Raw genomic sequence first — 22,829 nt, forward strand, 5'->3', positions numbered from 1 at the left:
AACCTACCCCTAACTTCAGTCCTATATCTACCCCCCCTTAATTTAAAGCTATGCCCCCTTGTAATACCCGACTCCATACGCGGGAAAAGGTTCACACTGTCAACCCTATCTAACCCCCAATCATCTTATACACCTCAATCAAGTCACCCCTAAACCTTCTTTTCTCTAATGAAAACAGCCCCAAGTGTCTCAGTCTTTCCTCATACGATCTTCCTTCCATACCAGGCAACATCCTGGTAAACCTCCTCTGCACCCGTTCCAGTGCCTCCACATCCTTCCTATAGTATGGCGACCAAAACTGCACACAATATTCCAGATGCGGCCGCACCAGAGTCTTATACAACTGCAACATGACCTCAGGACTCTGGAACTCAATTCCTCTACCAATAAAAGCCAGTACGCCATATGCCTTCCTCACCGCACTATTTACCTGGGTGGCAACTTTCAGAGATCTGTGTACATGGATACCAAGATCCCTCTGCTCATCCACACTACCAAGTATCCGACCATTAGCCCAGTACCCCATCTTTTTGTTATTCTTCCCAAAGTGAATCACCTCACACTTAGCTACATTGAATTCCATTTGCCACCTTTCTGCCCAGCTCTGCAGCTTCTCTATATCCTGCTGTAACCTGCCACATCCTTCCTCACTGTCAACAACTCCTCCGACTTTCGTATCATCCGCAAACTTGCTCACCCAACCTTCTAACCCCTCTTCCAGGTCATTTATAAAAATGACAAACAGCAATGGTCCCAAAACAGATCCTTGCGGAACACCGCTAGTGACGGCACTCCATGAAGAAACTTTGCCATAAACTACTACCCTCTGTCTTCTTCCATCCAGCCAATTCCTAATCCAAACCTCCAACTCACCCTCAATGCCATATCTCCGTATTTTCTGCAGTAGCCAGGGGCACAGTCGAGGGAGGGAAATGACATCTGGTTTAATGGGCATTTATTTCAATACACGTGGCCTGACTGGTAAGGCAGACGAGATCAGAGCATGGGTTCGCTCTGGGGACTGGGATATTATAGCCATAACAGAAACATGGCTGAGAGAAGGGCAGGACTGGCAGCTCAGTGTTCCAGGATAAAGAAACTACAGGCGTGACAGAAAGGCAAGTAAGTGAGGAGGGGGAGTTGTCCTTTTGATTAGGAAGGACATAACACCTGTGCATCGAGACAATCCTGTTAAGCAGCCATCAAATGAGGCCGTAAATTTAAAAGTTAGAAACAAAGAGGGGATTGTCAGTCTGCTGGGATCATGTTCTAGACCCTCAAATAGCCAGCGGGTATGAGAGGGGCAAATGTGTAGTCAGTGTGCAGGTATTTATAAAAATAATAGAGTAGTATTGGATGGAGATTTTAACTTCCCCTGGATTGACTGGGTCACTCAGAGTGTAAAAGGCCTGTACTGTGTGGAATTTGTAAAATGTGTCCAAGAAAGTTTCCTAAATCAAAACGTAGATGGCTCTACGCGACTCAGGCAGGTGCAACACTGGACCTGTCCTCAGAAAACGAGGTCAGGCAAGTGACTGAAGTATCAGTCGGAGAGCACATTGCATCCAGTCACCACAATTGTCTTTGTTTTAACATAATTGTGGAAAAAGATCAGACAGGTTGACAGATTTAGGTCTTAAACTGGAACTGGGCCAATATTGCTACCATTCAGCAGGATTGAGCAGGGGTTGATTGGGTGAAGGTAAAACTCACACAACACCAGGCTGTAGTCCAGATGGTTTACAGAGGAACCTCGATTATCTGAACGAGATGGACAGACACTATTTCGTTTGGATAATTGATTATTCGGTTAATCAATTCAATGCCTTTCCTCTGGGGCTCGGAGTTTTCATTCCAGTCTGCTCCCTGTTCAGGTGACTCGGCAGCAGCAAGCCATGAGCGAGCCCCCACACCCTGTCAGACCCCAAAAACACACCCCGCTCGCCTCCAAACCCAGCCAACACCGCCCCCATCCGCCCCCTCAATGTCGGCCCCCAAACCGACCCAACAGCGAATCCCGCCCCCAAAACCGTCCGACACCACCCTCCATCCGTCCCCACCTCCCAGACACGTCTGACATCACTCTCAGCCCATCCCCAAACCTGTTCAACACCGCACCCCGACCGTCACACCCACAGTTCCAATCCATGTCCACGCCCCCCCCCCGCCCGTCACACCCACAGTTCCAATCCATGTCCACGCCCGCACCCCCCGCCCGTCACACCCAGAGTTCCAATCCATGTCCACGCCCGCCCCCCCCGCCCGTCACACCCACAGTTCCAATCCATGTCCACGCCTGCCCCCCCCCGCCCGTCACACCCACAGTTCCAATCCATGTCCACGCCCGTGCCCCCGTAAGTGTTACCCAGGTAAGCGGATAGTGAAGAAGGTGTTAGGTATGCTTTCCTTTATTGGTCAGAGCATTGATTATAGGAGTTTGGAGGTCATGTTGCAGCTGTACAGCACACTGGTTAGGGCATTTTTGAAATATTGCATGCAGTTCTGGTCTTTTTCCTATTGGAAGGATGTTGTGAAACTTGCAAGTGTTTAGAAAAGTTTTACCAGGATGTTGCCAGGATTGGAGAATTTGAGCTATCGGGAGAGGCTGAAACGACTGAGACTGTTTTCCCTGGAACGACAGAGGCTAAGGGGTGACATTCTTGAGGTTTATAAAATCATGAGGGGCATGGGTAGGATAAACAGACAAGTTCTTTTCCCTGGGGTGGTGGAGACCAGAGCTGGAGGGCATAGGCTTAGGGTGAGAGATGAAAGATTTAAAAGGGACCTAAGGGGCAACCTTTTCATGCAGAGTGTGGGTATGTATGGAATGTACTGCCAGAGGAAGTGGTGGAGGCTGGTTCAATTGCATAATTCAAAACGCATCTGGATTGGTATATGAATAAAAAGGGTTTATTGGGATATGGGCCAAGTAATGGCAGATTGGACGAGATTAGGAAAGGATATCTGGTCGGTGTGGACGAGTTGGACCGAAGGGTCTATTTATGTGCTGTACGTCTCTAGGTCTCGCTGGCTCTAAATGTTTTCCACTGTTCATTTACAGCCTGCCATTTCAGTCTGTTTCCCCTGTTTACCTTGGTCAGTTCTCTCTCTAGATCATGAAATTGGCTTTGTTACTAACGCTCGGATTTGCTTTCTGGTCACTTTAAAATGTCATAATCTCTTTGAATTCCGGTATAATTTCTTGGAGGATCTCGGTGTGATATTATGCATTCACTCAGCTTCATCACCCAACGGTCGATCTGAGATAGTGACATCCCTAGCCATTTGCACAATGTGTTATTCAAAGAAACACAGACAAAAACATTCAAGGAGGATCTCGGATAATATCACTCTTGCCAATGTGTCTGTCCCAGATTATACAAAGATTGAAGTCTCCCAGATTGATCACACCTCCTTTGCTACAAATTCTAATGAATTTTTGTTTAATGCAGGGATAAGCAATGAAATACTGCAAGGCAGCATAAAAACTGTTCTCCTGCTTGTGGTTTTGACACAACATCCAGAATTTGCATTCAGGCTGATTCAGCTGCATAATCTGAGGCCAAATGCTTTCTCTGTAATACCTGTGTTATCCATTAGTGTCATGGTTCCCATCTTGCTCTTCTGCCTGAGATCTGTAAGGTTGTTTACCGTTGAATATTTACGTTTCACCTTTTGTTCAACCTGTAATCATGTCTGTCTGCTGACTAAATCTCATTTTTCTCTGTGTCACAAGTCACCGTAATGCAGATACTTTGTCCATTCCAAAAAAAATGATAATTTCCTCTTTCCTGTCACAATCCTATTCGTTGGTGTACAGTTTTAGTTTAGCTCTGTCCCTTCCTGTTCCTTTCTGCTTGTCCTCAGCCACATCCCCGTGCGGTTCCGAGGCTTCACATTTTTTCTTTTGATTTGGAAAGCTGGTTTCACCTGAACCCTGTCCCTGCATCCTCTCTATCAGTTTAAAGCCCTGTCCATAAACCAACCGACATGATTGGCCAGGACTCTGCTCCCAGCAGGGTTGGTTTTAATGCACTCATGGGATGTTGCTGTCTCTGGCTGGGCAACATCCCAGGCCAACCCTGACCAATCTTAGAGCTGAGTGGTTTGCCAGACCATTTCAGAGGGCATTTGAGAGTCAAACACATTGCTCTGGGTCTGGATTGATATGTAGGACAGACCGCCAACCTATAACATATTTCCTTACTTAAAGGGTATTAAGTAGTCAGATGGGTATCCCTGCTACCAGCATTAAATTCTGGATGAACAGTCGAGTGAAATTAACGCGAGGCCATTGCCTGGCCCACTGATAGCTCCCTCATCCCTGAGTACTGATCCTAGTGCACCTTCTTCGTGACTGTGGTTTGATCGTGATGCCTTCCTGAATTCTGGTGATATCACTCAGTATCTCTCCATGTGGTATCTGTCACTTGGAAGGTCTAATTGATGTCGGTGACTGCAGCTTTTGCAGCTACTCCAGATCCTGAGCCAACAGAATTCTCCACTTCAGGGAGACGCAGCAGCACAGGCCAGGGATGGAGACTGGGATTTTCCAGATCTCTGTGGGACTCGGTGCCATTCTCCATGTGTAACCCTCACTGCATCAGTCTAATTTCCCATTTTGTCTATTTCTCGGTCTCCTGTCGGTAATCAGGAAGGCACTGACTCAACAGAATTCCCAATTCCTGTTTCGTCCATCACCACACTGAAGACAGTTGGTCAGCCAGAGAGATGGAGAGTGAGATCTGGAGCCTTCGGGAAACCCTGCAGTGAGGTAGGATCACTCTCACTGCACAGAGCAGAGTTTATTTCAGGCATCGAGTTTTGGTCCAGAAGACATGACATAGATACAGTGTTGAAGCACGAACACAGGTCATGATGGTTTCCAGGCTCCATCTCCACCCTCTTTTTTACTTTTGTCTCTGCTGTACCTGAGCCTTCCCACGTCAATATGGGAAGTTGACAGTTACCAATCCAGGCCTGTGCTGTCTTAGTGAGGATCTGTACAACAGAGGGGAAAGCAGGTCTCCCCCCCAAGGAGATGGTATTGAAACCTGGGATCCTTCTGTTCTACATTTCCCCCCTCACACTGTGTCTTGTCATGTGATAGAGTCATACAGCAAGGAGACATACCTTTCGGTCCAACTCATTTGCACCAGTATCTTGAATGCTTGTACTTCCCAGAAAATTTCCTGTTTTTATAACCTCCACTCCCCCCCCCCCCCATATTCCCGCTGTATATTTGAAACCTACTCCAATGCTGACGACTCTCCCTATGTGTAAATTGCTCCAATGTCGATAACATGCCCAATCTCTCTAATCTCATACTGTACTCAGTAAAATAATCCCTATTTCTGTAGTCTTCCACAATACTTACAGTGCCCCCGTTTCTGTAAAATCCTCCAGCCTGGACCAAAATAAACATCTGTGTACCTTCCTCAAGCCCCAGGAGAACATGATATCACTGTAACCTTCTGCAGGCCCTATAACACTCCTGCCACCTGGCCTACAGCGTCACGCGACCACAGTAACCTTCTCCCATCCCTACCGCGCTTCTTATCTGTATAAACACCTCCAGACCCTTTTCAAGCCACAACAGCATTCCACGTCTCTGTTTGCTCCTCCACTCCCTGCAGCCCTCCCAGCACCTCAAAACATTCTCTCTTTGTGTAATTCGCAAATTGGGGCAGCACGGTGACTCAGTGGTGAGCAATGGTGTCTCACAGCACCAGGGACCCAGGTTCGATTTCTGCGTTGGGTGACTGTCTGTGTGGAGTTTGCACATTTTCCCTGTGTCTATGTGGGTTTCCTCCCGGTGCTCCTGTTTCTTCCCACAGTCCAAAGATGTACAGGTCAGGTCAATTGGCCATTCTAAGTTGTCCATAATGTTAGTTACATTGTCAAGGAGAAGTGGGTCTGTGTGGGTTACTCTTTGGAGAGTTGGTGTGGCCTTGTTGGGCCGAAGTACCTATTCCCATGCTGAAGGGAATCTAATCTAAACTCTCACTCTGCATTCCATATTACTGTCCCTAAATATATCCCTATATCCATAAACAGCCTCAAAGCCTTCAAACGTCCGAGTCTCTGTGAACTCCCACAGCTCCGTCCTTAACTGTGTAACTTTTTCCAGTCCTGAAACACTCTGAAAATGTGAACATCCCTATCTGCGTAATCCTCTCAGGTCCCTGTAACGGCCCCCCCACCCCACCCCCGATCTGTGGAACCAGCTCCAATGCTTGTGACTCTCCCGGTCAGTTTCGACAAGACTTACTAACTATGCAACATTCGCCCGTCGCTAACACTAGCCCTGCCAATGTAAGCTCCTCCAGTCTCCCCATCAATCTAATCATCTCCATAACCTTCTCCAGCTCTTACACCCCTATGTGTGTAAACGTTACACTCCCCTACAACCATCCCTAGAGCAGAAACCTCCCCCAGTGTCTGCAATACTCCTTATCTGTGTTAGTGTCTCCAGGCTCTATTGCTGTTCCTGTCTCTGTAAGTTCTGACAGATTGTCCAGCTTTCTGGTCCATATAATTTCCAGAATCTCAGCATCCGACATCAACAAATGTCTTCAGTAACCAGAGCCTTCCATATCTCTGTTCGTTCCTCAATTCTATACAACTACATAATCTCTGTAAATAGCACCATTCCATAAAATACTCCCTGCCTGCGTAAACTGCCCCATCCTGCACTGAGAAGCCTCACTGTCCTTTTGATCACCTGTAATCCCTTCAGATCTCCCTGTATCTTCCCTGACTCCATTGCCTACAGCTCATCTCATGTTATAACTCCTCTAACTCATATGTTACTCCCCATCTCTGTGATATTCTTCAGTTACTGCAATTCTCATTCTTTATCTCCAGAGCTTCCAATCCCCCTGATCGATGTAAGGTTATTGATCCCTTGCAGCATGTTTAATACCTATAGCAGCCTCCAACTCCTCAATGCATCCGGTCGCTGTAACCTCCTCAAATACTACAGCTTACTGCCTTTGTAATATCTTCCAGTGTCTGCAACCCTGTTGATTTCTGTAACCTCCTCCAGAACAGCCCTCCACATCTCTGTGTAACTGATGGAAATGCTGCAAACCTGCCTTCACAGTCCTCACTAACTCTCTGAACTCCTGCAGCCCTACAACCCTCCGTATCTCTGGTCCCTCCAATCCCTAAACTTCTCCCTGGCTGATTGAACTGATCCAGCCCCTTCAACCATCCCTATCTCTCACACTCCTGCAGCTCCAACTATTGTCCATGTTAGTGTAATTCCCGGCACCAACAATCCTCAAGGTCTCTATAAACTCCTGTAGCTCCAACTACCACCCCAATCTGTGTAATCTCTAGTCCGCCCAAGCCTCCCTTTCTCTATAAACTCCTGTAGCTCCAAATACCACCCAATCTGTCTAATCTCCAGGGCCTACAACCTTCCCTTTCTCTAAAGACTTCTTTCGCTCCAACTACCACCAATATCTGTGTAATCTCCAGTCCCGACAACCCTCCAAGTCTCTCTATCTCCTGAAGCTCCAACGACCACCATTGTCTGAGTAATCTCCAGTCCCTGTATTCCTCCTGATCTCTGTAACTCCTTCAGGACTGATAATCCTGTAACTATCCTTGACATTTTTCAGCCTGACAACCCATCTGAGCTCTAACCACCAACAGTGATCTCAAACCACCCAAACTCTGTAACATTCTACAGTCTCTACAATCCAGCTTTTCTCTGTTAGCTTCTCTGGTGTCTGCATTCCTCTTTATCTCCAGTTACAGATCCTTGTTCAGTGAAACAGCAAATCTGTAAGAACACAAGAATCTTCGGTGTATCAATAAATTTGCCTCATTTTCTAAATTTAAATAACTGCAAGTTCAACCTCTCCACCTCTTCTCATCAATATCCCTCCATTTTGAAGACCAATCTGGTGAACCTTCTCTAGGCTGCCTCCAATTCAAAGACATCTTCCCTCGAGATAGTGCACCAAACCTGTTGACAGTATTCTCAATGTCGGCTGACTGGAGCTCTCTATAGTTGTTACAAGCCTTCCCTATTTTATTCACCATTCCCTTTGGAATCAATGCCAGCATTCCATTTGCCTTCTCTATGTCCTGCTGGCTCTGTATGCCACCTTTCTGAGATTTATACACAGTGATTCCCAAGTTATTTTGTGATGTAGCTTTCTGCAGTTGATCTGAAACCAAGAGGTGACAGTAATAATCAGGAAAGTTCTGGAATGTATGGGAAACAAGATGCCAGAAATGATAACTGTACACTTAGAAACCTATGAAAAAAGCGCAGTCTTTAAGACCATCATGTATCGGTGCAGAATTAGGCCATTCGTTCCATCGGGTCTATTCCACTATTTGATTATGGCTGAATTGTTTCTCAACCTCATTCTCTGACTTACTCCCTGTAACCCTTGATCTCCTAACTCATCAAAAACCTAGCTATCTCTGACTTAGATACATTGAATTACTTAGCATTCACAGCCCCATGAGGCAGTGATTTCCACAGGTCCATCACCCTGTGGCTGAATAAATTCCTCCACATCTCTACTCTAAAGGGTCGTCCCTTCACTCTAAAGCTGTGCCCTTGGCTCCTCGTCTCTCCTGCTCGTCCTCTGGCCCCCATCCACTCCATCCAGGCCCCTCAGTATTCTGTAAGTTTGAATGAGATTCTGCCGCCGCCTCTGAAACTTCGAGTGCAGGTCCAGAGACTTCACCTGCTCCTCATATAACATGAATTTCATCCCTGGGATCTTTCTTGGAAACCCATTTCTCATACCCCTTCACTTTCTTTGTCCAGACTGTAAATGTATAACGTGTCGAGTGTAGTCCTAACACTGACCCCTGCGGAGCTCCCCTCATCACCAGTTCCCATCGTGAACTTTCTTCACTCTCTGTCTTGTGCCAATCACACAAATCCTCTCTCCATGCTCAGCATGTTGTTCTGAAACCGAAATTTCATTTCACACCCACCGCTAGATTTATTTTTCTGTCTGGCTGTAAACAGCAGAGTTTCACCCTTACCTTCCCACCTGTAATTCCCTGGAGAAGGTGGTGGTGAGCTGCCTTCCTGACCCACTCTTATCCTTTGGGTGTTGGGAGGATGAAGTGTGGCTTGGAGGGCACCTTGGAAATGCTGGTGTTCCCGTGAATCGGGAACTCCGGTCCTTCCAGGGTATAGTTTTTCCGGGTTTGTGAAGGGCTGTTGAAAGACCCATCCTGAGTGACCTCAGTGCTACTTGTAGATTTTATTCATCCATTCATGAACATGAGCTTTGTTGGCTGAGCCAGCATTTACTGTTGATTTGGAGTTGTCCCTGAGAAGGTGGTGGTGAGCTGTCTGCCATTGCAACAGCCATTGGAACAGTTGTTATCTGTGTCCCCTCCAGCAGGCGCGACAACACTCCTCATGTCTGAAACACATACAGACAATGCACCTCTCTCTGTATATGTGACATCCTTCTCTGCTCAGAATTCTTATAGTACCTCACAATACCTCTCCTCCTTCATTCCCATCTGTGCTAGACATCTCTAAAATGTCTTTATTCTTGTTTAAACTTCTGGTCACCTAAAATTTCTCCCTTGGTATATTTGTCACCCATTCAGCTTCTGTAACTCCATATAGCTGTGATCAATGACAGCACAGGTTCCCTTCCTAAATCTCTATAATTACAATGTTGAGCAGGTGTGTATGCTGGAATGGATAGAGATAGAGGAAGCTGATGTGCTGAAACTTTTGTCAAACATTAAGACTGACAAGTCGCCAGGCCTGGACCAGATTTGTCCTCGGCTGCTTTGGGAAACGAGAAATGCAGTTGCTTCACTACTTGCAAGATCTTTGCATCCTCGCTCTCCACTGGAGTCGTACCTGAGGGCTGGTGGCATGAAAATGTAATTCCTCTCTTCAAGAAAGGAAATAGGGAAATCCCCAGCAATTACAGACGAGTCAGTCTCACGTCTGTCGTCTGCAAGGTGTTAGAAATTATTCTGAGGGACAGGATTTATGACCATCTGCAAGAGCATGGCTTGATTAAATGCAGTCAACACGGCTTTGTGAGAGGCAGGTCATGCCTCACAAACCTTACTGAGTTCTTTGAGGATGTGACTAGAAAAGTTGATGAGGGTCGAGCTGTGGATGTGGTGTACATGGACTTCAGCAAGGCATTTGATAAGGTTCCACATGGTAGGTTCATTCAGAAGGTCAGGAGGAATGGGATACAGGGGAACCTAGCTGTCTGGATGCAGAATTGACTGGCCAAAAGAAGACAGCGAGTGATAGTAGAAGGAAAATTTTCTGCCTGGAAGTCAGTGATGAGTGGTGTTCCACAGGGCGCTGTCCTTTGGCCTCTACTCTTTGTAATTTTTATTAATGACTTGGATGAGGGGACTGATGGATGGGTCAGCAAGTTTGCAGACAACACAAAGGTTGGAGGTGTTGTTGACAGTATAGAGGGCTGTTGTAGGCTTCAGGGGGACATTGACAGGATTCATAGATGGGCTGAGAGGTGGCAGATGGAGTTCAACTGGATAAATGCGAGGTAATGCATTTTGGAAAGTCGAATTTGAAAGCTGAGTCCAGGATTAAGGATAGGATTCTTGGCAGTGTGGAGGAACAGAGAGATCTTGATGTGCGGATACATCGATCCCTTAAAATGACCACCCAAGTGGACAGGGTTTTTAAGAAAGCATATGGTGTTTTGGCTTTCATTAACAGTGGGATTGAGTTTAAGAGTCGTGAGATCTTGTTGCAGCTCGATAAAACTTTGGTTAGACCGCACTTGGAATACTGCGTCCGGTTCTGTTCGCCCTATTATAGGAAAGATGTGGATGCTTTGGAGAGGGTGAAGAGGAGGTTTACCAGGATGCTGCCTGGACTGGAGGGCTTATCTTATGAAGAGAGGTTGACTGAGCTCGGACTCCTTTCATTGGAGAAAAGGAGGAGGAGAGGGGACCTAATTGAGGTCTCCAAGATAATGAGAGGCATAAAGAGAGTTGATAGCCAGAGACTATTTCCCAAGGCAGAAATGACTAACACGAGGGGTCATAGTTTTAAGCTGGTTGGAGAAAAGTATAGAGGGGATGTCAGAAGCGGGTTCTTTACACAGAGAGTTGTGAGAGCATGGAATGCATTGCCAGCAGCAGTTGTGGAAGCGAGGTCATTGGGGACATTTAAGAGACTGCTGGACATGCATATGGTCACAGAAACTTGAGGGTGCATACATGAGGATCAGTGGTTGGCACAACATCGTGGGCTGAAAGGCCTGTTCTGTGCTGTTCTGTTCTATGTTCTAGAATGGTTGCGTGTGCTAAATTGGCACTTTTCTTCCTCCTTATCCATCTCAGGACTTCCAGCCCTTACAATCCCACTATATGGAATGCTCCCTTTCTCTGCTCCTCTTCATGCCCTGAGGGTCCTTGAACACTGTCAGAGCTCCAAAAGTTTATATTCCCCCCAGTTACTGCAACTTATAACTCTGTAACACCCCACAGTCTCCAGTACCATACAACACTTGCTGGCTGTTAATTTGCATTTGTTGAAGTCTACACATCTCTGTAAGCAGCTCAGAAAAAGCCCTTTAGACTCTACAAAGCTCCGACATGAACAAGCCACCATCTCTCTATTTCCTTTGCCTTCTTCAGTGTCTGCACCTCTTGCTGTATCTTGCAGCCAATTTCTTTCATTGCTGCAGGTCTACCTAGCTCCCCAGATAACCTGTTCCATCCCATATAGTTCGCTCAATCACTGTAACACCCTCTGTATTATCTAATCCTCTTTTTCTCCACTGTCTTCCAGGCACAACAGCGATCCTGTAAGAGAGCAGTGCGGAATGGGATGTTATAAATCGCCGCTGAGGCTTGAGGCCTACCATTACTGGGAGTCACAAGGGGAAAGAACCCGAGAATGAAAAGCACAGAGCGGGAGATTATAAATCAGCAGCGAGGATCGAGGTCGACTGGGACTCGGAGTTGGAGAAACAGCAGAACAGGAGGCTGGAAATCAGTAGCAAGGGAGTGACCATGTGAGGGAGCAACTTGTAGCAGGAGCTTAAGGCTCACTCAAACCGAGGAGGTGGAGGCACCAAAGTGGGAGGATATAAATCAGCACTGAGGATCGAGGCCTACACGTACCTGGGAGTCACAGAGACGGTGACCCTGTGAGGGAGCAGAGTAGAGTGGGCGCTGGAGGATTACACATACCTGGGAGTTACAGAGACAATGAACCTGTGAGGGAGCAGACTAGAGTGTGACCTGGAGGATTACAAGTACCTGGGAGTCACAGAGACGGCGACCCTGCGAGAGAGCAGACTGCAGTTGGTGCTGGAGAAATACATGCGCCTGTGAGTCAAAAAGACGGTGATTCTGTGAGGGAGCAGAGTGGAGTGGGAGCTGGAGGATTACACGTACCTGGGAGTCATAGAAACTGTGACGCTGTGAGGGTGCAGAGTGGAGAGGGACCTGGAGAATTACACGTACCTGGGAGTTACAGAGACGGTGACCCTGTGAGGGAGCAGAGTGGAGTGGGAGCTGGAGGAGGACACGTACCTGGGAGTCACAGAGAAGGTGACCCTGTGAGGGAGCAGAGTGGAGTGGGAGCTGGAGGAGGACACGTACCTGGGAGTCACAGAGACGGTGACCCTGTGAGGGAGCAGAGTGGAGTGGGAGCTGGAGGAGGACACGTACCTGGGAGTCACAGAGACGGTGACACTGTGAGGGAGCAGAGTGGAGAGGGAGCTGGAAGATTACACGTCCCAGGGAGTCACAGAGAGGGTGACCCTGTGAGGGAAGCAGACTGTAGTTGGACCTGGAGGATTACACGTACCTGGGAGTCATAGAGACGGTGATGCTGTGAGGGAGCAGAGTGGAGAGGGACCTGGAGAATTACACGTACCTGGGAGTCACAGAGACGGTGACCCTGTGAGGGAGCAGAGTGGAGAGGGAGCTGGAGGATTACACATCCCTGGGAGTCACAGAGACGGTGACCCTGTGAGGGAGCAGAGTGGAGAGGGACCTGGAGAATTACACGTACCTGGGAGTCACAGAGACGGTGACCCTGTGAGGGAGCAGAGTGGAGAGGGAGCTGGAGGATTACACATCCCTGGGAGTCACAGAGACGGTGACCCTGTGAGGGAGCAGAGTGGAGAGGGAGCTGGAGGATTTCACATACTTGGGAGTCACAGAGACGGTGACCCTGTGAGGGAGCAGAGTGGAGTGGGAGCTGGAGGATTACACATCCCTGGGAGTCACAGAGACGGTGACCCTGTGAGGGAGCAGAGTGGAGTGGGAGCTGGAGGATTACACGTCCCTGGGAGTCAAAGAGATGGTGACGCTGTGAGGGAGCAGAGTGGAGAGGGAGCTGGAGGATTACACGTCCCTGGGAGTCACAGAGACGGTGACCGTGCGAGGGAGCAGAGTGGAGTGGGAGCTGGAGGAGGACACGTACCTGGGAGTCACAGAGACGGTGGCCCTGTGAGGGAGCAGAGTGGAGTGGGAGCTGGAGGAGGACACGTACCTGGGAGTCACAGAGACAGTGACCGTGCGAGGGAGCAGAGTGGAGTGGGAGCTGGAGGAGGACACGTACCTGGGAGTCACAGAGACGGTGGCCCTGTGAGGGAGCAGAGTGGATTGGGAGCTGGAGGATTACACGTCCCTGGGAGTCACAGAGACTGTGACCCTGTGAGGGAGCAGAGCAGAGTGGAGTGGGAGCTGGAGGATTACACGTCCCTGGGAGTCACAGAGACGGTGACCCTGTGAGGGAACAGAGTGGAGAGGGAGCTGGAGGATTACACGTCCCTGGGAGTCACAGTGATAACTTTCTGCTGCTGGGACCTGCCTGCACTGAGTTTGAAAGTAGTGGAACAGCCATCACAGAAAAGGCTGTAAGTTCATTCGCCGACAATAAACCGTTATTAGTGACTGTCAGTTAATTGCTGTAAGTCAGCAAATTTATTTTTTTAACTTCTGAAGTAAGGATTGAAATCAGAAATGAGAGGGAGAAGTGAAATTCTGAGCCAATATAATAAATTACCCTCAGTAAGCCACAATTGAATAAGGGACTTAACCACATTGTAATGCCCTGGATGTTAACTTCTTTCTAAGTCATTAAGTAAGTTACTCTAGACATGTTGCATTTTACGACATGGTAAGATATATTTGTCAGATGGGAAATGTGTTCTGTTACATTGGGAAGTCATAACCCCGCTCGTGTCCGAGATGGATACGGGGTCTTGGAGCTCAGACAGTGACTAGAGACTCTATGAATCTGAGAGTTATGGGGATAGCACGCACACAGAGCAAATCACCCTGCAGACATGACAGCCTGGAATAAGTAAGGGAACGGGGGATTAGGCAATCGAAGAGAAACAGCCAGGCAACCCAGGAATAGCTTGACGTCTCCCTCCCAATTCAGTTTCCCAGTTTGGAAGCTGATGAATTTGAGGCCTGCTCAGGGGAGGGCAGTCAGAGCCATGTCTGTGGTACCACAAGCACCCTGACTGTACAGGAGGGTAGGGAGAAGGAAGGAGGAGCAATAGGCACAGGGGAGTCAAGAGGGTGAAGAAGGTGTCAGCGTTTCTGTAATTCCAGGGTAGTGGGGTTAAAAATGTCACGGTGTCTGCAGGACATTCGTCTGGGGGACAGTGAGCAGACAAATGTCATGCCCATGTTGGTAGAATGACCTGGGTAGGAAGGGTGAAGTGGTCTGGGAATCAGAATTTAGGTAGCAAGGTGGATGGTTAGCAAGTGGGACCTCAAATGTAGCAATCCCTGGAATACTCCCAGTGCTGTGTACAAGTGAGAATAGGACTCTGAATTTTAGGTAGATGAGAGTCTGACTGGAATGATGGTGCTGCAGGAAGGGCTTCCGATTCCTGGGACATTGGGACTGGTTCTGGGGAAGGCAGAAACGGTACGAGCTGAATGGGCTAACGTGACAAAGCTGGGACTGAATTTGTTACGGGCTGATTGGGAGGGATTGAAAATAACTTGGCGTGTGCTTAGGACCCAAAAAGGCATAGTAGAGGAGAGTACCAGGATTCTCAAAATAATGGGAGAAGCAATTGGTACTAATTTACAACAACAAGTTTATCAGTTGAAGATGGAATGAGAAAGAAAGCCTTAATCTGATGTACTCTGCACGGTCATGACTACTCAGAGTGTGGTGATTTACAGATATAGATTAGTGCGTGGAAATCTGATGTACTGATCACCGAGAGCTGGCTCAAGGATGCCAGGACTGGGGGTTAAATGTTGCTAGGTATAAAAGATTCCAAAATGATCGAAGTGAAGGGAAAGGATCGAGGTAGAAGTATTGGTTGAGATTAGCGTTAGTTAAGGAGTCCAAGAGAAAGAGGATCCGTCCAAGGACAGAATGAATTTGGCTGGAGCAACAGAACAAAAAGTGAACAATTAAACTGTGAGGTACAGTCTGTCGGCCAGCAACCATTGGAAAGGTTGGAGAGAATAAATATGCAGGGTCATTTGAGAGCGATGACCATAGTACAGATTAGATATACTGAGAAACTTAATTTATCCAGATATTGACTGGGTTACTGGTGGTGCAGGGTCATGAGGGGCCAGTATCCCTGGATTACATGGAGGAGAGCTCACTTCAGGAGTATGTGTCCAGCCCAAGAAAGCATGTACTGTTGGACCTGGTCCTTGGGAAAGAGATGGGTCAAGTGGATCCAGTGTCAGTAGGGGAACGTTTTGGGGCGCAGTGATCATTTTATTGTAACGTTCAGGATGATGGTAGAGCATGATGTGCAATAATTGAGAGTGAGAAACATTAGTTGACTGAGAGCAACTTTCGTAGGGGCAATAATAAAGCTGAGAACTTTTCAGCGAGGCCAATGAAATGGTAGCTTGAAATAGAGTGAACCAGGTCCAATGGAGCTGGGATTATTGAGGCGTGGATGCAGTGTGACCATGACTGGGAATTGGATAATCAAAGGTTTTCCCCATTATCACAGGAAGGATAAATAGGCCAACACACTAAAGTAGCATTGTGTAAAAGGATGGGATCAGTGATATTGTGATGCTAATCAATTCGCACACTGCTCCTCCCTGCCCTCTCCCCTCATCCCTGCGTATTGATCCTATCAGATATTGGTAACCTTTGAAAACTTCAGAAAATAACAGTATAGAGGAGATGACTCTGTCCACTGTCTGCATTGGAAGATGTAATGTTATTTTTGAAGCCCTCGTTCTATCTCCCCGGATACTATAGGACTTCAGCTGCAGATCCCGGCCCCTTTTTAAAATGGTTTGAGAATTCCTGCATCTACTCCGCTTCCATGCGTGACTCCCAGGTCCCTACGGTACTCTGGATTAAGTAACAGCTTTCCTCACCACTTCTCTAATATTTCCACCAATTGCATTAAATATTCACTGCTGGTAACTGAGCTGTCTGACAGGAGTAAGATGTTCTCTCCCTTTCTACCCAGGCTCCTGACAATATGTGCACCCCAATCGAATCTCCTCTCAGCATCCTCCATTCCAATCTTTCCCCATAACTGCACTTCCACTGTCACAGGGTGAAGAATCTCCTCTGTACTCTCTCCAGTCCAATTCCATCCTTTCTCTGTGATGGGGTGACCAGAACGGCACACAGTCCCCAAGCTGTGACTGAACTCAGTATTTATACAGTTCCTGCGTAAGCTTCCTGCTCTGAAATTCTGTATTTTGTCTGATGGAGGATATAATGCCATTTGTTACATTAATGAGATTATTGATGTTTCCATCTTCGTTCACTTATTTGCCCACACAGACTATGCTCTCATTTATTGTACATTCCTCTCTATTGTCGATGTCCTCAAATGCCTTGTCTTGCAATTCTCTGGGTTGTTTACTCCATTCACCTGGAATCCAAGTAAGTCACATGCAGTTACAAGTCACTGCCTCAAACCGACACAGTCAGATGAACTGCTCACGATCTTCCTTGAACAAATCCAGACCGACTGTCCTAGAGTCCCTGGGACTTCCTCAGTGACCGTTTATTCACTGTCTCAGAATTCCAGCCTCGACCTATTCAATCAGTCCCTTGCTGCACATTAAACAAAGCTGCGGTGTAAGGCGTAGTCCAGGTCTCTGGCACCATTCCTGCATCCAGTGAGGATTGGATAATGTCGGTAACTATAAGGCAGGGGATTTTCCCCAGCTCCTTTTAAAAGTCTGGAACATTGTATTGCCCCTTTTTAAGGATTTGAATCTCCTGTTTAATTCTCTGCTCCAAGCTCTTTACTCCCAATATTTCATGCTGCATCCCTGTTTTGATTCAGACAGACAGAGGCCTCAACCATCTTATGATTTGGTCAAGCCTTATTTTAGTCGAGTTTCACGGAGGGTTTCTCTCCACAAGGTGAAGTGTATTTTGTCATGATACCATCCCCAATCTGCCTCATTAACTAACCTCCCTGCCCACGTGGTCTTCCTCTCATCTGACACGAACCCAATGATATTTCACTTCGTCATGACAACCGCCCGCTGCTTGGATATTCCAGAATGCACCGGCCTCGCTGTTACAGGTGACATCTTTAAAAAGTCATTACACTCTTGGATGATCAATCCAAAACTGCCGTGGACATGGCAGAGGGGGTAAAACTGGGACCCCACTTTGTGGCCAAGCCCCTGAGGTCCTGGTGGATGACATGGTGCAGGAGAGGGACATTATCTTCCTCCAGGACTGGCAGGGGAGACCATGACACCAGATCCTGCCAGCTTGGTCCGAGGGGGACCCCTGGGTCAGTGAGGTGCCAGCCTTCTGGGTGAACGGCCAGCAGTGTAGGAAGGAGATCAGTGACCTTCTCCACTCCACCAGGGGAAGTGCCACCATCTGACGTGTGTGAACTCACCCTCATTCTCTGTGTTATTGCACCCACCTCCCACCAAGGCTCATGTTCCCCCACTCTCACTGAATGCAGCACCTCCTGTTGGTCTCTCTCTAACCTCTTCTCCATCCATCTTCCCAACTCTCCCCAATTCTCCCTGTGCTGCCTACTCACTCACTCATGATACTTCGCCACCTTTTCCCCAGCTGTACCAGCACTAACAGCTGTACCAACCACTTCCATTTCCCTAATCTTTCTTGGTAATTCCCACATTCCAGAAGGAAACATCCTGAAATAGGGCAGAAAGAGCCAAGTGAGATAGGGGTCTCCCAACATTCAGCTCCTCACCCCCTCATAGGGGAAGGATCCTGTCCCTAACAACCACGAGAGGCTGACTGACCGTGTCCAAGCTCCCAGACTGGGATCTGAGACTTCCCTTGTCTCACTGTGCTGAACACCGTGACTGACTGTGGACAATGATATCAAGATTCCTGGGTTTATGTCTGCGCTAAACACCAAGACAATACAGCAGATGGGTGAGCCTGGTAGCTCTGGCTGAGGGGTAACACTGCTAAAGGTGGGGTGAGGTAAGGCAATAATTTTGTGAGCATTCAAGTCAGCTCAAAGTGAATGTGTACAAACACGGAGTGAGCAGCCCAGAGGGACAGGCCATGAGGTGAGTGTATGTTCCTGAGCACAGTGTATTGCAACTGCATTGAGAGTGTACATACACGGAGTGAGCAACCCAGAGAGACAGACCATGAGCTGGCTGTGTGTCCCCGAGCACCGTGCCCTCGCAGCAGCATTAAGTGTGTACAAACACGGAGTGAGCAGCCCAGAGGGACAGGCCATGAGCTGGGTGTGTGTCCCTGAGCACAGTGTCCTTGCAGCAGCATTGCAATAAGAGTTGGCGGTGCACCCTGAGCTGCAGCATTGAAGTACAGAAGCGTACTGTCAGTGGGTCGGAGATGAGATGGGATGGCATGGTGAGGCTGGCATGTGACAGATGCCATCGTTGGAGGGTGTGGACTACATGCAGCTTCTGTCAGTGCCGTGTCCACCGAGACATTGATGTTTAAGATAGAAGGCCGCAGGAGCGTGGGGCGAGATGGAGTCACCAGTTACCAGCTCGGACTTTCACGTCCAATTCTCCATATTCCCCACAGGGGAAGGGAGGATATGAAACTGCAAGTTGTTGAGGAGAGATCCACTGAATGTGGCTGTTGATCATCAGTAATCATTCAGTCAACATCTTGACACTCCCGCAATCAAATCTTGTTTTAAAGAGCAGTCCAGCACAGGAACAGGCCCTTCATCCCAGCAAGCCCACGCTGACACATGATGCTGTTCTAAAGTTAAAAAGAAAGTTTTTGCTCCGACACCCACTATGTCATTCAGTTCCCTACTTACTCATATTTGTGCCAAGATCCCTCTTAAGCCTTGCTATATTAGCTTCTTCTCCTCTATCAGTCCATTCCTGGCACTTGCACATTCTGTCTGGAAAAGCAAAACAAAAGACTTGCCGATCATATCTCCTAAACTTTCTCCCTTTTACGTAAAACTTATGGTGCTGAGTAATTGATATTTCTACTCTGGGAAAAAGGCCTCTAACTGTCCTTTTATCTATGCCTCTGACAGTTTTGTAAATATCTATCAGGTAGCCCCAAAGCCAGTGATGTCCAATTGGAAACAAACCAAGTTTGTTCAATTTCTCCTTCTGGCTAATACCCTCCAAACCAGACAACATCCTGGTAAAACTTTTCCATACCCTCTCCAACACTTCCACATCGTTCTGCTGGTGTGGCAACCAGTACTGTACACAATATTCTAAATGTGCCCGAAGTAAGCTTCTCTATAGCTGCAATATGACCTGCTAATTTTCATACTGCTCACTCCGATGCCTGTCTGCAAGTTTGCCATCAGATTCTTGATTACCCTATCCACCCGTGTTGCCACTTTCAGGGAATTGAGGAGCTGTATACCGAGATCCATTCGAATGTTGATGCGGCCAGTAGTTTTTCCATCCACTTTATACTTCTCTCCTGCATTAGACCTTCTAAAACGCATCACGTCACAATTGTCCAGATAAAGTTACATCTGTGTTTTCTCTGTCCAGGTCTGCAGCTGACCTATATCCCGCTGTATTCTCTGGCAATCATCCTCACAATCTGCAACTCCGCCAAGTGTTGGACAGCAGTATGATTCTGCTGCTGCTGATGGCCCATTGCACCTCATAGATGCATCATCACTTGTTGCTAAATCTGTTTTACGCCTGTCCGAGTAGAAACCCATATCATGGTGAGGTGGGTCTGCAAAATGTAAAGGTAGCCCTTGCTCCCCATAAGGACTGTGCAGTGACCATTCTTACCGAAATATGAAATAGAGAGGTGTATCTGCAGCAGGCAGATCGGTGATGATGTGGTCAATGATATGTTTCCCTTTTCCCGATTCCCCCATAACCTGCCGCAGAGCAGTCTAGCAGCTACAGGATTCAGCATCAATGCTGAGCACTGTATTGACTATATGCCAAGAACTGCCCCCTCAGCCTGGCTATGTCCTGTAGTAGGACAGAACATACCAGAGAGGATGGTGAAGTTGCCAGTGACATAGTCCTGTTCACAGAATCCTGCTTTACAGGCAATATCTGACTGTTTTTTGGTTAGTTTGTGGGAAATATACAACAGGTCACTTTTACGTTTTGTATAATGAAGTGTTAATATCACTTTGTCTCTTACATATTTTAAAATAACCCAAACATCAATATTTTTCAATTGAAAACAATTGAAGTGAACAATAATTGAAATACCAGAGCGCACACCTAACTATTACACAATTCAGTGACTGTCGTAAACAGCTGATTGATGTTCAGATGAATGAGCACACCATCTTGCAGGCAGCAAAGCTGTTGGAAATGACTTTGAGGAAAAGCCTGAATTCAGACACAGTGTTACTGGCCCTCACTATGACCTCCAAAACACTGACCATCTCCAAATTCTGTCCAGAGTGCTTCCAAACTGGAGCTGAGCAGTTACTCACGCAATAGACTGGTTAAAGACATACCTGAACAATAGGGAGAGGTGTGTGGGGCAGACTGGTCAATGGACTAGCACATGGCACAGTTCAACATTTGTAATAATGATCTGTAAACAACCATGTCTTGCAAATATATCGCTTCTAGTATGGCATCTAAACTCTGTAATTCTGCACCTTGGACCTGATCCTGAATGAAGGTGTTATAAAGGTGCAGCACATGGCATCTTACATTGAATCCCTCATAAACCATATCCAGTGTCTGTTAGCCCCACAATGTCAGTATCCAAACAGAATTGTGCAGTTCCATTGATGGCCGGCATCATTCCCAGACCAACGTTCTTGTGTGTGACTTGAGCTGGAAATCTCTGTGTAAATGTTTGCAGCATTGTTCTAACCGTTAACAGCAAAGTCTCTTTACTGAAGGTTTATAATACCAACTTTTAGATGGTCCAAGAAGCACAAAATCCACCCATGTATTCAGTTCACTTCTATAACAACAATATGATGAAAACAGTGCCCAACTCACAGTAAGGAGCATTGATATGATGAGTCTCATTACCGCACCCAAGACCAAATTATGATTAAGTACAAGGAATTTGAAGATATACATTTATTTTCCCTGTTATTAATATTGTGAACTCATAGTCGACTCTCCTGCTCCTCAGCAGCTCCATGAATGGTTGTGCTATTTTTTCAGAAACACACTTTTTGACTCTGATCTCCAGCATCTGCAGTCCTCACTTTGTCCCTGCTAATATTCACTCATAATCATTTTTATGGCAACAATATCACTGCGTGTTTAAACCTTTTACAGTCAGATCTGGGTACATTATGAATTGCTTCTGTCTATCTCAGAGCTCAGTAATATGGGATGTAAATGGCAGTGCCTGTGTGATGTTCAGTATGTAGGCCATGTCTCTGAGAGACTGACAGGTTGTTTAAAACAGCACATCCCTTCAGCTATTTACAACAAACACGTTGCTGCCTAGACACTAACAGCCTGAGATCACAAAATCCAAAGCACAGTGTCCAACAGTGGGCAGGTCTGGACAATATTTTCATTTTCATTTCTTCATGGAATATGATTGGGCCAGTATTTATTGTCCATCCCTTGTTGCCCTTGAGAAGGTGAGGGTGAGTTGCCACATTGAACCACTGCAGTCGATGTGCTGTAATTAGATTTGCAATACTTTGAGGATCTGACTAGAAACGTTGATGAGGGTCGAGCTGTGGATGTGGTGTATATGGACTTCAGCAAGGCATTTGATAAGGTTCCCCATGGTAGGCTCATTCAGACGGTCAGGAGGAATGGGATATGGGGAACTTAGCTGTCTGGATACAGAATTAGCTGTCCAACAGAAGACAACGAGTGGTAGTAGAAGGAAAATATTCTGCCTGGAAGTGAGTGGGTGTTCCACAGGGCTCTGTCCTTGGCCCTCTACTGTTTGTAATTTTCATTAAAGACTTGGGTGAGGGGATTGAAGGATGGGTCAGCAAGATTGCAGATGACACAAAGGTTGCAGGTGTCGTTAACAGTATAGAGGTCTGTTGTAGGCTGCAGCGGGACATTGACAGGATGCAGAGATGGGCTGAGAGGTGGCAGATGGTCTTCAACCTGGATAAATGCGAGGTGGTGCATTTTGGAAGTTTGAATTTGAAAGCTGAGTACAGGATTAAAGATAGGATTCTTGGCAGTGTGGAGGAACAGAGGGATCTTGGTGTGCAGGTACATCGATCCCTTAAAATGGCCATCCAGGTGGACAGGTTGTTAAGAAAGCACATGGTGTTTTGGCTTTCATTAACGGGGGATTGAGTTTAAGAGTCGTGAGATCTTGTTGCAGCTCGATAAAACTTGGTTAGACCGCACTTGGAATATTGCACTTGGCATCTGGTCGCCCTTTTATAGGAAAGATGTGGACGCTTTAGAGAGGGTTCAGAGGTTTACCAGGATGCTGCCTGGACTGGAGGACTTAT

At 47.1% G+C, this 22,829-nt stretch overlaps 1 long non-coding RNA gene across 1 annotated transcript in view; it reads left to right on the forward strand.

The window, feature by feature from the left end:
* LOC148149508 (uncharacterized) overlaps window positions 1-12,165 on the forward strand; it is a 30,353-nt gene extending 18,188 nt beyond the window's left edge. Inside the window, exons 3-4 of the long non-coding RNA XR_015757785.1 lie at window positions 4,655-4,774; window positions 11,792-12,165. This is a non-coding gene — a long non-coding RNA (uncharacterized LOC148149508). The remainder of the gene's footprint in view (window positions 1-4,654; window positions 4,775-11,791) is intronic.
* The last annotated feature ends 10,664 nt before the right edge of the window (window positions 12,166-22,829 follow it).

Source organism: Chiloscyllium plagiosum, unplaced genomic scaffold, assembly GCF_037043375.1.
Source record: "Chiloscyllium plagiosum isolate Xiang-an unplaced genomic scaffold, Cpla_swu_hap1 HiC_scaffold_8, whole genome shotgun sequence".
Taxonomy (NCBI): Eukaryota; Metazoa; Chordata; class Chondrichthyes; order Orectolobiformes; family Hemiscylliidae; genus Chiloscyllium; species Chiloscyllium plagiosum.